Genomic DNA, 12,842 nt, shown 5'->3' on the forward strand with positions numbered 1-12,842 from the left:
TACATGCCCGCGGAGAATCATGCCTTACTTTGTTTTCTTTTCCCTATGGTATTGATAACAAACAAAACAACTGTAACGCAACCTTTTGCTTTAGCACTTAGGGCGGTGGCTGGCGACAGTCAGTTGGAATGAAATTGGGCACATGATGTTTGTGTATCACTCGTCTGAGATGGTTTGTATAATAGATTCTTTAAGGATAACAAAGAGCTCAGACTTTGTTAGCTGTATTGTATCTAACTATAACTTGAAAGAGATGATGAATATTCTACGAGGATATTGTGATCTTGTAAGCTATTGTCTTTCTATGCGATTGACCTTTTAATGAACACAAAGTATCCCCAAAGCTTATTTGTAGGAATCACAGAGACCTTTAAGGTTGGTGATTGCGAATAAAAGATAATGAATGATTGCCATTACAGACAAGTTATGTTGTCGAATTTAGAAAATGTGTCTTCTTCTCCCCTTGTTTTTCGTTGCAAGAGAGATATAGCTTTATTGCTACTGTTGTAGAGATTTATAAATCATTTAATTAAACAAAATTGTGTGTACATGAGGCTGATGAAGGAGCACTAACTATCGAATATTATGTTTTAGTTGGTTATCTTTTTTTTCAGATGGAGCATAGAAATCAAGAAGTGGACAACTGTCATTTTCCTCCTCTGTTTGAATTGTTCTAATCCAATCGAAGATCTCATTGTGATATCGCCCGACGATTGTTCAGTATTTTTTAATTTAGCTTTGACGGCTGACAACGACTTTGGCACAGTAACTCTACACAAAGGCGCATCGCGGGAATGATCTCCTTCCGGACCCTAAAGTATGCGTTTGTCTTCCTTTTAGTGATTTCATGTTTTAATCACTGCTTACAGTGAATTTCAAAATAGCTCGGAATTGCAACGTGCTCGGGTGTTAAGAAAAGCGTTTCTGGCGATAGAAAATGACGCCAACTGCATCCATTGCAATCGTTCTCTTTTGATAAATTTTGCAACAATTCAAACCAATACGACGTGGACTGTGCCACAGTCAACATCGTCAGTGTCGCCGTACTCCCATTGAAAAACCAACTCGTACACTTGCTTGAACATTCTTATATTGCCTTAATAACATTTCTCGGCTATGAAACTACACTGAACGATAGGTTTTTCCTCGGTGCAATGTGTATGGGTCGATACAAAGATTATTATTTCCTACACTGAAAGTGTTATGTAAGTGAGAACAGTGAACGTCGTATTGGGTTAAATTGTTGCAAAATTTATCAAAGGACAACGTTTCAATAGAAGCAGTTGGCGTTATTATCTATAGCCAGAAACGTTTTTCTAATCAACCCAACTACGCTGTAAGTCCAATCTATTTTGAAATTCACTTTCAGTCATCAAGCAATGACCGGAAGTAGATTCTGCACGACTATATTCTGTGTTGATAGGTCGTATTATCCTGTTTGACAACATCGTTACTTAGATGGGAACGACCTTACTCACCTTTAATGTGGCCAAGTAATCTTCAGATAGTTGTAGACGCATACCAAAGTCATGACAATATGCATATTTTCACTCGATATAAGCAGTGCATTCTAGCGATTAGACTGAGACATGTTGGCGACCTCATTGAGACATGACGGAGACCTATCGTAGACCAGACAGAGACGTTTCAGAGACAACCGACCCTAAGATTATTTTCAGAATGTCCCAGTAATAGACATATATACCTTGCAAACTTGTGTGTTACTCAGTTAAGGAAATAAGACAACTTAGAGTGTTCCTATATACCTGTAGCTGTCTGTACTGGTCAAACGTTGTATCCAGAGTGTACGTATTAGGCCGTATTAATCCTACAGCCCCCCTTCGGTTTACGTGACATATTTGGTTGGATCTACTCAAGCCAGTAGCCTTAAGGTAGTTCGCGCCTCGGAAAGTGGAAGACTTAAACTTTTGCTCAAACTTTCCTAAATGAAACTTTCGACTATTCTCTTACCAAAGCAAGAATAAAAATCAGGGGTCACCGTGCAAACTTTGATACCAGAGAGACAAATTACTTAAAAATTCCGGATATTTGAAATTTTAAAATTGCCGCCATCCGTATGTGAACTCTATTGGGAAAAATAAATTTTCGATTTACGAAAAACTAAGCCGGTGAAACCTTTCTTTCGACAAGAGCTTAAAAATGAGCCCCCAAGCTTGGTATACTGCTGAAAGGTTTTGTGATTTAACTTTCAACGAAGCAAATATGTAGGGTATGTACAGCAATTATTGACATCCCAATTTGAGTTAAGAGAGAGAGAGAGAGAGAGAGAGAGAGAGAGAGAGAGAGAGAGAGAGAGAGAGAGAGAGAGAGAGAGAGAGAGAGAGAGAGAGAGAGAGAGAGAGGCTATATGATTATATTTTTCCACCAATAACTTACTTTCGATGCTCTTCCTTTTTGTGATTAGAAAAGAGAATGGTTGAGGAGATACTCGAGGAAAGTTCGTGCAATTTAAAAAAAAATGTTTCATTCGATGTCCATAAGACTTGCCAATATGGATGAACACAGCGTTACTTGATATTTATCGTAAAATCTCCCGGGAATCTTCATTTCTTATAAAAAAAATTCAGTTTTCTTTTCTTGTTTCTTTTTTTTCCAGACTACTGCATGTCGTTACACCCTTATTCTCAAGGACTTGTTATTGTTGACGATATGCTGATTTTGTTTTCGTAATTGCCATGCGCACTACAAGTCATTCGTATTTCTTATTTCTGGCAGGATTGATCCAACACATTCCTTCTATACAAGAAATAGCTTTTACGCCTTTCAAGGGAGGTTAACGTTGCTAAGTATTTTGGTGAACTGTTTTCTTATCTCCTAGGTATGCTGATTTTTTGGCTTTTGTAGTCTAGGCGTGAGTTCTTGAAATCTTTCGCAAAACCGCGTGTATTCTTTGGGCACAGATAAAAAGCCAGGTACGAATGCATTATACCTCAATTAGCAGGTCGATAAATTAAGAAGCAAACGGTCAGCATGGGTGACGAATTGAACTTTTTATGAAATTACAGTCCCTTCTCGAGACTTGCTCTAGTTTGCACCATTTTCTTCAAATTAAACAGTGACGTATTCACAAATGTCAATAGTGGATACTGTGCATTTTATTGTACAGAAGATGTTTTGACATCACGTGTTTGCAGACCGTGTGCAACAGATGACCCATTGTCGCAGTGAACTTAAACTGTCTTTGTAATTCCATTCAGCTGCGGTATGTTTATCAGTCAAGAAATACTTTCGACAAACAATTGTTAGTTTTGTTAAAGAAACGAGGAAAAAATGAAATTGCGGCCGATCAAATTGAAATTTACTTCATTGTTTTCTCACTTCAATGAAAAAACAGAAAGGCTTTATTGGAGTACATAATTTTTACTCTAAAATTTGATACAATATGGGAATTAACGTAATGGTAGAAATTTGATACAGTAGAAAGTAGACTATTAGAATACATTACGAGCCAAAGACATAACCTAAAGCGAGATCGATTCACTCATATGTTTGTGCAGGATGTAGTCAGCTGTTATTAAATGTGACCGTGAAGTCCACAGGTTAACCCTTTGAGCGCCAAAGTCAATTTTTGTCGCCTTTATAAAATATATGCTAGTCAATTTTTTTTCAGATTTTCGCCAAAAATTTTGATAACAAACTGTAGCTCATGTAATGTAATGTCCATTTGATTCAAAATTATCAGAACAATTCTGGAAAAATTAACAAAAATTGGTAAAATATTGCACTAAAATTTTGTCGGGAAAAATTACAGCACTCAAAGGGTTAAATGAATTGATAATACATAATAGTACACCAACGGGATTTTTTTTGTCTCTGACACTTGCTTGTTGATTCTACCTTTAAAACGAGCGAAAAAAATTGAAAAAAACAGCAGCTAAATCGGCATTTGTAATTGTTTTAATAACACCGTGTAAGAAACACGGTGAACTCTAGAATTTATCAACAAAAATATGTAAGAAGCAACGTTAAAGCCTTTCTATTTATTGATAGACTTGCGAAAAAAGAAAAGGATATAGCGCTAAACGTGGCTCATATAATGCCGAAAAGTAAGGTCAATGTATGACAAGAACAGAAACCAAGTTACTTTAACAAGTCCGTTAAAAGACGAAAATGCCGACGAAACAAAAAAAATCATCTATTCAAAACTATTCTCCTATCAGCTAGAAGACATACTGGCAGCATCTAACGCAAGCGCTAATTGTTTATATTACTTAAATCAACGAGGCAGGTAATCGCTGATTAGGTGGATTATGTGAGGGATTCTTTTCGCTAAGCTGTACATCGTCATCTAGGATCTTCACTGTGGGTAACGTGCCATCTTCTGAACCAATATCTTCAATCTGAACTATCTACTGAATATGAGACAGAAATATGGCGTCGTCAATTTGGTTTTGCATATTATAACACTATTGGTATATACACGTGACAGCAATATTATTAGATTTTTGTTTTTAATATTTCAGAGAAGTAGCTGCCTCTGTTTCACTGACACTTCACAGCATTGTGCTAGACCGCTTCTGAGCTCTCTCTTTCCTATGACTGACGTTGAACATATGCAACTGCCTTCGATATACAGAATAATAATTATGTATCAAAGTTTACACTAACAATCCCTGTAACCCGTGAAAGCACAATTGAGATTAATGTAACTCTCGGTGCCCGTTATGAATTTCATCTAGCGTTCTACCACCCTTTCAGAATAGCTGTACACAACATGTTAAATATAAATATTTCTTTTAGAGATATGCTCTTTCCCAGTGGAAATGCTCTAATTGACAACCGATTTTCTCAATAAGGGGAAATTAATGTTTTGTTAATCACTATTACATGTAGATAAACATCGTGTCTGCACACAGTACACTTTAGGAAATCAAATGTATGAATACGTAAGGCTTATTTCCGCGCTCATGTACTGAAATGTGTTAGGAATTGTCTTCCAGTTAGAATGGACATTGAATTTGATCACATCATCTCCAACATGAACTGCCGAAGTACGAAAATACTCGATGGCTAAAACTGTAATAACCATGGTATTGTTGCCACTCTAATGCTGAACTTTCATAAAAGAAGGGGCATTGGCAAGCTTATGTTATGCTAGTCACGTTTTCCGAACACGGAGAGTTTTCCAAATATATAGGCCCTATGTATATCAATAAATTAAATAGATTTCCCATAATACTTTGTGTGGAGACTGCCCAATAGCATTGGCGTCGACTAACTCCATCGTCTTGAAAGTAGAAATACCATAAAAAGAAACTTTACGCTTCTGAAACTTTAACATAACAGTCGTTAAAGGGATATCGGAAACAATGTAAACTAAGAATTAATTTCAACATGTCACAATATACGATTATGTCGATCAACATCGCTTGGTTTCCCCTTCCAAAAATAAGAGAAATTAACGGCGGTGTTTTTGTTTACAATTTGAGAAAAATGTCATTTAGTCGCGGGAACTCTTCATGTTTTTAAAAGCATTTCTAGAACACTGTAGGAATCTGTCGAAAGTGACTTGCACTATTTCAAAGCTATTCATGTGCCTTCCTTTCTGTATAACTCCGAAGAGCGAGACATGTTTACGATCACTTGGAAGGACCAATTGTCTTACAACTTTTCATGCATATACTCACTTAAACAGTTCTTCAGTTCAGGAGTCCCTGTTAGTTCCAAGCTCGGGCGTGTCCAACATCTTCGGGGATGTCAGCATTCTGAGCTGGAAATGGTGAATGTCGCCCGACTGAACGGCTTCTCCTTTTCCCCAATCTGTCTAACTGAGCCATGCAATACCGGCAATCACCGCACGGCGTCGCACACTTCCCCTTGTCTCTGCTGCACAACATACAGAAGAAACACTCCCTCTCACAGGCTCTTTCCAACTCCTCGGCGATGACCACATCAAGGACAGCACTGGACACTATCATCACCACTAGGGTTGCTCTGAACCAGCCCATCATGCAAGCAGGAGTCTGGTCTCGACTGTGATGTAACAGCTGGAAGACTTAGAGGCAGCAGGTGAAGCGTAAGTTCCGATCTTCAAGGTTCATTACGTTTTATATATCCAAGTACAATTTTTCCTTACAGAATGTCAAACAGATTGCTAATCTCTTGCAAAATCGATACCGAGTGTTTTTCTATCAGTATGATTATAGTACACCGATGACTTTTAATGAATGAAATATGTAAGAAAAACCTCAGGTGCAGAATCATGACATTGTGTTGATGTATCTCTATTCTTTGCCGTGTTATTTATACCATAGAGTGAACTGATATTATACATCGAACTGTTATCAAACCCTTTGCTTCAGCATTTTCAGTGACAGTTTTCAACACGGGCTTTGAAGTGATGAAATGTCTAACAGAGCTGATAATTGTTTTCCTGATTTCAGATAAGAAGGTTACGGGGGCAGCTGGCAAAACGACAAATTCACAGGTGTCTTATCTGTACTGATACTGGCAAGAGGTGACGAACTTTCATAGGAGAAAGAAGAAGAAAGCCTGTTAAGGTGCACATAATTTTCTAGAACTCTAGAAAGCATAGGATCCGATTTCATACCCATATCCTTTGAAGTCGCCCTAAGTTGGTAAAGTCAAAACATTTAGTTGCTCATACAACACAAATCACAATAATAGAAATAAATAGAAATAATTTTTTTCCAATTTAGATGTTTGTCATACCTGCTATGCTTGTGTTGTCATTTTGCTATTGTTTATAGAGTACTATATATAAAACCGGTATTTTAATAACACGGTAACATATGAAAATATTTTCCCTGTTTCCGGAACTACTTACAGCTAGGCGGCCGGTGGTATTTTCATATAATTAGATATTATTCCTAATATTCTTTTCGTTCAGCGAAGGAAAATACGAGTGACGTAATGACCGTGTCACCACGAGTCGAAGACGAGTGGTGACACGGTCATTACGTCACGAGTATTTTCCGAGCTGAATGAAGAAAAATATTTGGAAATAATATACTTATCACATGCACAAGCCAATAATTCGTTATTTTTTGCAAATAAAATAAGTTTTCCATGACGATTCCGCGTTTTAAACTTTTGAACTACTTAGGAATAAATATCAGTACGTACGTATGCACAAGTTGTCAATCATTTCCAGTCGTCCGTCGTGTGCATTTGCGCTCACGTTCGTTCATGTGTGGAGCAAATGACAGCTCTCGGTCTACATGTAGGCTACCTTCCGCAAAGTTATACTCTATTTCAAAGATAGCATAGTCCTAGAATTTATCACAGACGAAGATACGCTATTTTCGGGAACAAATATCGCCGGACTGAATCTCGACGGCGCGAACACTGTAAACGTCGCGCCTGACCCTGTTTGCAATGCGTACGAAACCCACGGTATACGCGACCAGCTTCGAGTTCGTTGTTTCCGCAAATTATTCACGTAATTCCTTCGGAATATACAGGCGGTACACTCTTGTGTTTACATTGTTCGGATTAGTAATGTCGTAGTCTGTGAAAGTATCGATTTCATTATTGACTTTTGATCGTGGGAGAAACATCGGCCACCATGCTGTTTGTTTACATATTTACAAGCACACCGAAGATCGACAAAAAAGGTCCGACGCACCAAATTGATGACATAGACGCGGGTTGTCGTGACGTAGAACGACCAGAGAATAAATCCCGTATTTTTTGTTCGGAGACGACAAACTTGGCTTGTGCATGTGATAAGCTTACATAAAATAGCTGAGCGTATAGAACTGTATACATTTCGCAATGTCATTTGCAATATTATGGTCAAACTTTTGAAGTTTGCTTTCAGTTTTAGGCATTGCACTTCATTACAAGCACAGTTTTATCACAACCAAAACACAAGAATTAAACATTTGTATATACTATCGATATCTATAATCTTTCACGACCGTACGTGTTTTCATGTCGTCTGCGTTGCTGAAGAGTTTGGTGATGATGTATGGTGTCCAATCAATGCCAAAATTACTGCTTTCTATTTCACTATTCTGAATTCGATTTTACAACTCTGACATTTCTCTCGACTTTCTGCACTACCATTCTTTATTCAATTTTACAGCTCGACTGCTGTGCTGCCGCGTAACGATCGCGCTCGGGTCTTGGGTCATCGCCTAGAACCCCATGCGAGCCAACCCATAGGCTTTCTTGATAGTTTATTACGACACCGTCGGTATCGCTGATTTAGCTCGTGCCAACCAATTTATGCATGTGAGAGCGATCATCTTTGTCACATCCAACGCCCCTGATTATTTCCTCTGTTCGATGTCAGATTGCTTTCATGCCTATCTCTCCGTGAGCACGTGCATCCGTTCGCTTGTCTAGTATTGACACTGAGGATAGTTTTTTTGTCGTTCTCCTATATATTCTCACCATGTTCATCCTGCTAATCTGCTTTTGAGAGACTGTCAGCTGGTACGCTTAATTTTACCTTTGCCCCTTCTTTTATTTGTCCTCTGTCATACCAGACAAATTAAGAAAAAAAGGTGGTTATTTATAGCATTTATGATAGTAAATTTCAAAATAGCTAGGAATGACAACGTGCTTGGGTGATAAGAAAAACGTTCCTGGTGATAGAAAATGACGCCACCTGCATTCATTACAAACGTTCTACTTCGATATAGTTTGCAACAATTTAACCCAATACGACGTTCACTGTGCCACAGTCAACATCGTCAGTGTTGTCGCGCTCCAATTGGAGCTCCAGCTGACTGTTTAAACATTCTTATAATATTGTCTTTATCACATATCCCGTCGATGAAACTGCACAGAACGCTAACAATAGCTTTTTTTCTCGGTAGAGTGTGTACGGGTGTTTTCTATACTGAATGTGTTCTGTAAGTGAGAACAGTGGACGTCGTATTGGGTTAAATTGTTGCAAAATCTCTCAAAGGAGAACGTATGCAATGGATGCAGTTGGAGTTATTTTCTATCGCCAGAAACGTTTTTCTAATCACCCTAGCACGTTGCAATTCCAATCTATTTTGAAATTCACTGTAATATCATAATTAAGTTTAGCTCATAACGTAATCATTGGTGCCATATGAGAGAGAGAGAGAGAGAGAGAGAGAGAGAGAAGAGAGAGAGAGAGAGAGAAGAGAGAGAGAGAGAGAGAGAGAGGAGAGAGAGAGAGAAGGGGGAGAGAGGCAATTTTATTTCGTTATACAAACGATTAGTTCCGATGCTCTTCATTAGTATTCTCACCTTCTTTCTTAGACAGGAAAAGACATTGATAAAACAATGGTATAAAGACAGATAGCAAAGGAGTGGACAGGATAAGGGACGAAATCAAATACTTGGCCCCGATTTACACTTTGTGCCGGACATTTGTCAGTTTTTGTCATGACCGACTTTTAGTGGTACGATTTGTCGCTACGCCATTCCAGCAGTAAGGTGTCGAATACAGAGTTTGAAACGCAGGTGTAACCTTTGACCAGATGTTGTCTGTATCTTCGTAAAGGTGTAAATAGGGAGTGTTCAGAATTTACTTCCAGGGGGGGGAGGATTTTCAGGGGGGCACCCAAAGGGGGCAGACAAATACCACAATCTTTTAGGGGGACTAAGGAAAAAAAATATAATTAAATATTTGCCAAGAAGTCCTGATCTATAAAATTACGCATGGCTGTCAAAATCATTCGGTGAAAAATTTACAAATTTGCTATCTCCTCCGTTGAAAAAAGGTTTGATTTTCCATTTCTTCTGTATGTGCATCCAGACGATTGTGTGCATCAATACTAAGGTGCCAGATTGTTGCAATATTGACCACAGCATCCTGTGTAAACAAGAAATTTGCTGTAGTTTAAGAAGTGATCTCAGTTATAATGTATGAATCAAGGAGAATTGTGGGTAGGCTCACACATTGTGTAATGATACTAATACTTTAGAATCCTATTCGTTCTGATTTGTATGATCAAGGATTTTTCAGTGACGGCTGGCAAAAAAGACCAAAAAACAAATGACAATGTAACGTGTTTTGTTTCCTGTCATCTGAAAACATGCGCATCATGACTATTTGAAAAATTTGAAAAAAATGTGAAATATGTATGCTCTGTCAACTTTGAAGAAAAATGTACTGCTGACAAAATGTGAACTTTAACCTATCCAGGGTATCTGCATTTACGAACATTGAATTGTGAATGGAACTAGCAGAAATATAACATATACATTATGTGAATTCATGTTATGGATAAGGTGCTATTTTCAATATTTCTCATAATAGTTGCTTTCAGTGGCAGCCACTTTGTTTTATGGCAACCAAATTTGAAAAAAGAGAGTTGGGTTTCCCCAATTATCACCGTGAGTCTGCAAGTTATTCTGCATCATCTGATGAAAATGTATGCTGGACTTGTGCATGTAACATCTCACTTTCCATAAATATCTGGAGACCTACAAATTGTATACCATTAAACTTCAAAGATAGATATCACTTTGCCAATTATGTGCTCCTACAATTTCTCACTGAATTGTGTGTGCTTAGCTTGTCTTTGTGTATATCATGTGAATCAGTGAGAAAACTTACATTGTAGTCATGTTTGTTAAAAGTACAGAGAGGATTTGCATGGTACCCCAGAATGCATGACTGGTTTTGCCTTGTAATGAGATAAATAATTCTAGGTTTGATGCAAATAGCGATTTTTCTTGGCATAAGGTAGCAGACTACCAAGGGGCTATGCAAAATTAGTCATTGCATATGATTGCATACAATGTAGAAATGTCAGAAAACATACTGGGAATATTGTCAATTTCATGAAACCTTTACAAATGATCCACTTAAAGATGCTTTATTGAAAAATATAGAACAAATACCGTGTCACTGTGCTTGATAATTGTATGTTTTCCTTTGAAAAATCACTGATGCAAAAATGCTGACTCTGCCTTTTTTCACAACGTTTATTACATTAAATCGTTAAATGAGGTGGCATCTTTGTTATTGGATGAGTAACTTCATACATGATGTTTCTATCAGAAATAGAACTTGTAGAGGATACTTAAGAATCAAGAGTATAATGAAATAATATTTTTGCCCACCATGGCCATTGTTTTCCTTGAACAGGTCAAATTTGCAGTAAATTCATGTGTGGAGCTCAAAATCAAGATGTAATGGATCATTGAATGTAAATTATCTCAAAATGTAAATTAGGAACACTTATTTTACAAGCTACAACATAAGTGATTTCTAGAAAATGACTATATTCTTGGTATTGGGTAGTCCCCGCACCTTAAAAGAGTGTACCTGCCACAGTCAAATTTTTGTCATTGCAAGTTGTTCAATTCATTTCCACCTATGGGAGAGTACTTATGAAAAAAGTGAGACAACTTGTCTAGATAGTGAACACACCCTGCTTTGTGTATTATTAGTATATTAATTCTTCCTCTGAGTACTTGCTACTGGTATATAATGTTAAAAACAACTTGGCAAAATTTACAACCAAAGTGTTTCATATAGACCACTGAATAACAACATCTCGGACAAAGTAATCGTCAAAAAAATCAAGAGACGGGTGATAAAATGGATCATTTATGGAGGACATTATGAAAGAAATATTCATATTTGATAATTAACTTTTCTTCAGAAATTTACAACTTGATTTCTTTATTACCTTAGCCTTCCCAAAAGTGTGCTGCTTGCGTGCCTGCAAAACATGCTTTTTATGGCCACTTAATTGTAACTCTGAAAAGATTTGTTATGTCACTGATTAAATGACCACTCAGTATTGTTCCTGCAAAGTGTGATAAACTTTTCACACTGTATACGTCTTAGTGCGTATGCATGCATGTATTTGTTGGAAGGGGGGCATGGAAAACACAGGAAATATGAGGGGGCTATAGATTTTCTTCATAATTTACAGGGGGGGGCATCGAAAAAAATCACCAGGAAAATGGAAAATCCTCCAGGCCCCCCTTGAAGTAAATTCTGGACACTCCCTCAATCGTGTATGTATGTCAGACGAGAAGCAAGATAGAATTTGCCGTGGGGATAGTGTTCCAACTTTTACAATAAACTTGCGTAGCGCGTCTTTTGGTTTTGGGAACTCATTTTGAAAAGGGATAGAATGCATTTGAATTTCAAATATCCTCACAGCTTATTCCAGATTGGAAAAGAGAATAGTTCACGAGGTACACGCGGAAAGTTTGTGCAAATGTTAAACCCTTTCAGTTTCGATGCGTGCATTACCTTAAAGCATAATTGACACATCGTCACTGTATTTGATAAAACCTCCCAAGTGGTCATTTTTGACAGTAATTCTCATTTTCGTTTTTCGTATTCCCTTTTCCAAACTCGCCTTATATCCGGATTACAAGGGCGCCTGTCGTTGCACTCTTACGCTCACTGACCCCTGTTGTCTACGATATGTTGGTTGTCTTCTTCTCATTTCCATACGCACTACAAGTCATTCGTATTTCTTATTTTCAGCAAAGATTGATTAAACACACACTCCCTATACAATAAATCAATGCTACTCATTCATTTGAGGTTCAACCATTCATAGATTGCATTCATTGATTGGTTTGAGAAAGGTTTTCCTGTTTCCAAAGTATGCCTTTTTATACTTTCCTAGTCATTATGAGAGTCTGAAAATCTTCCACATGCATTGTATTCTTTGGCACAGATAAAATACCAGGCAACAAGAGATTATACCTCAGATTATACCTCAGTTAGCAGGTCCATAAGTTTAGAAGCAAATCTTCAACACAAGGGGATAAATTGAACCTCTTTGTAAAATTACATTCTTTCTTTATGCTTGCTTTAGTATACATGGCTTGATTTATTTATAATAGACAGTGTGATGTATTCTCATATATTATATGTGCGTACTGTGAATTGTACGGAA

This window comes from Ptychodera flava, chromosome 1 (genome assembly GCF_041260155.1).
Source record: "Ptychodera flava strain L36383 chromosome 1, AS_Pfla_20210202, whole genome shotgun sequence".
Lineage (NCBI taxonomy): Eukaryota > Metazoa > Hemichordata > Enteropneusta > Ptychoderidae > Ptychodera > Ptychodera flava.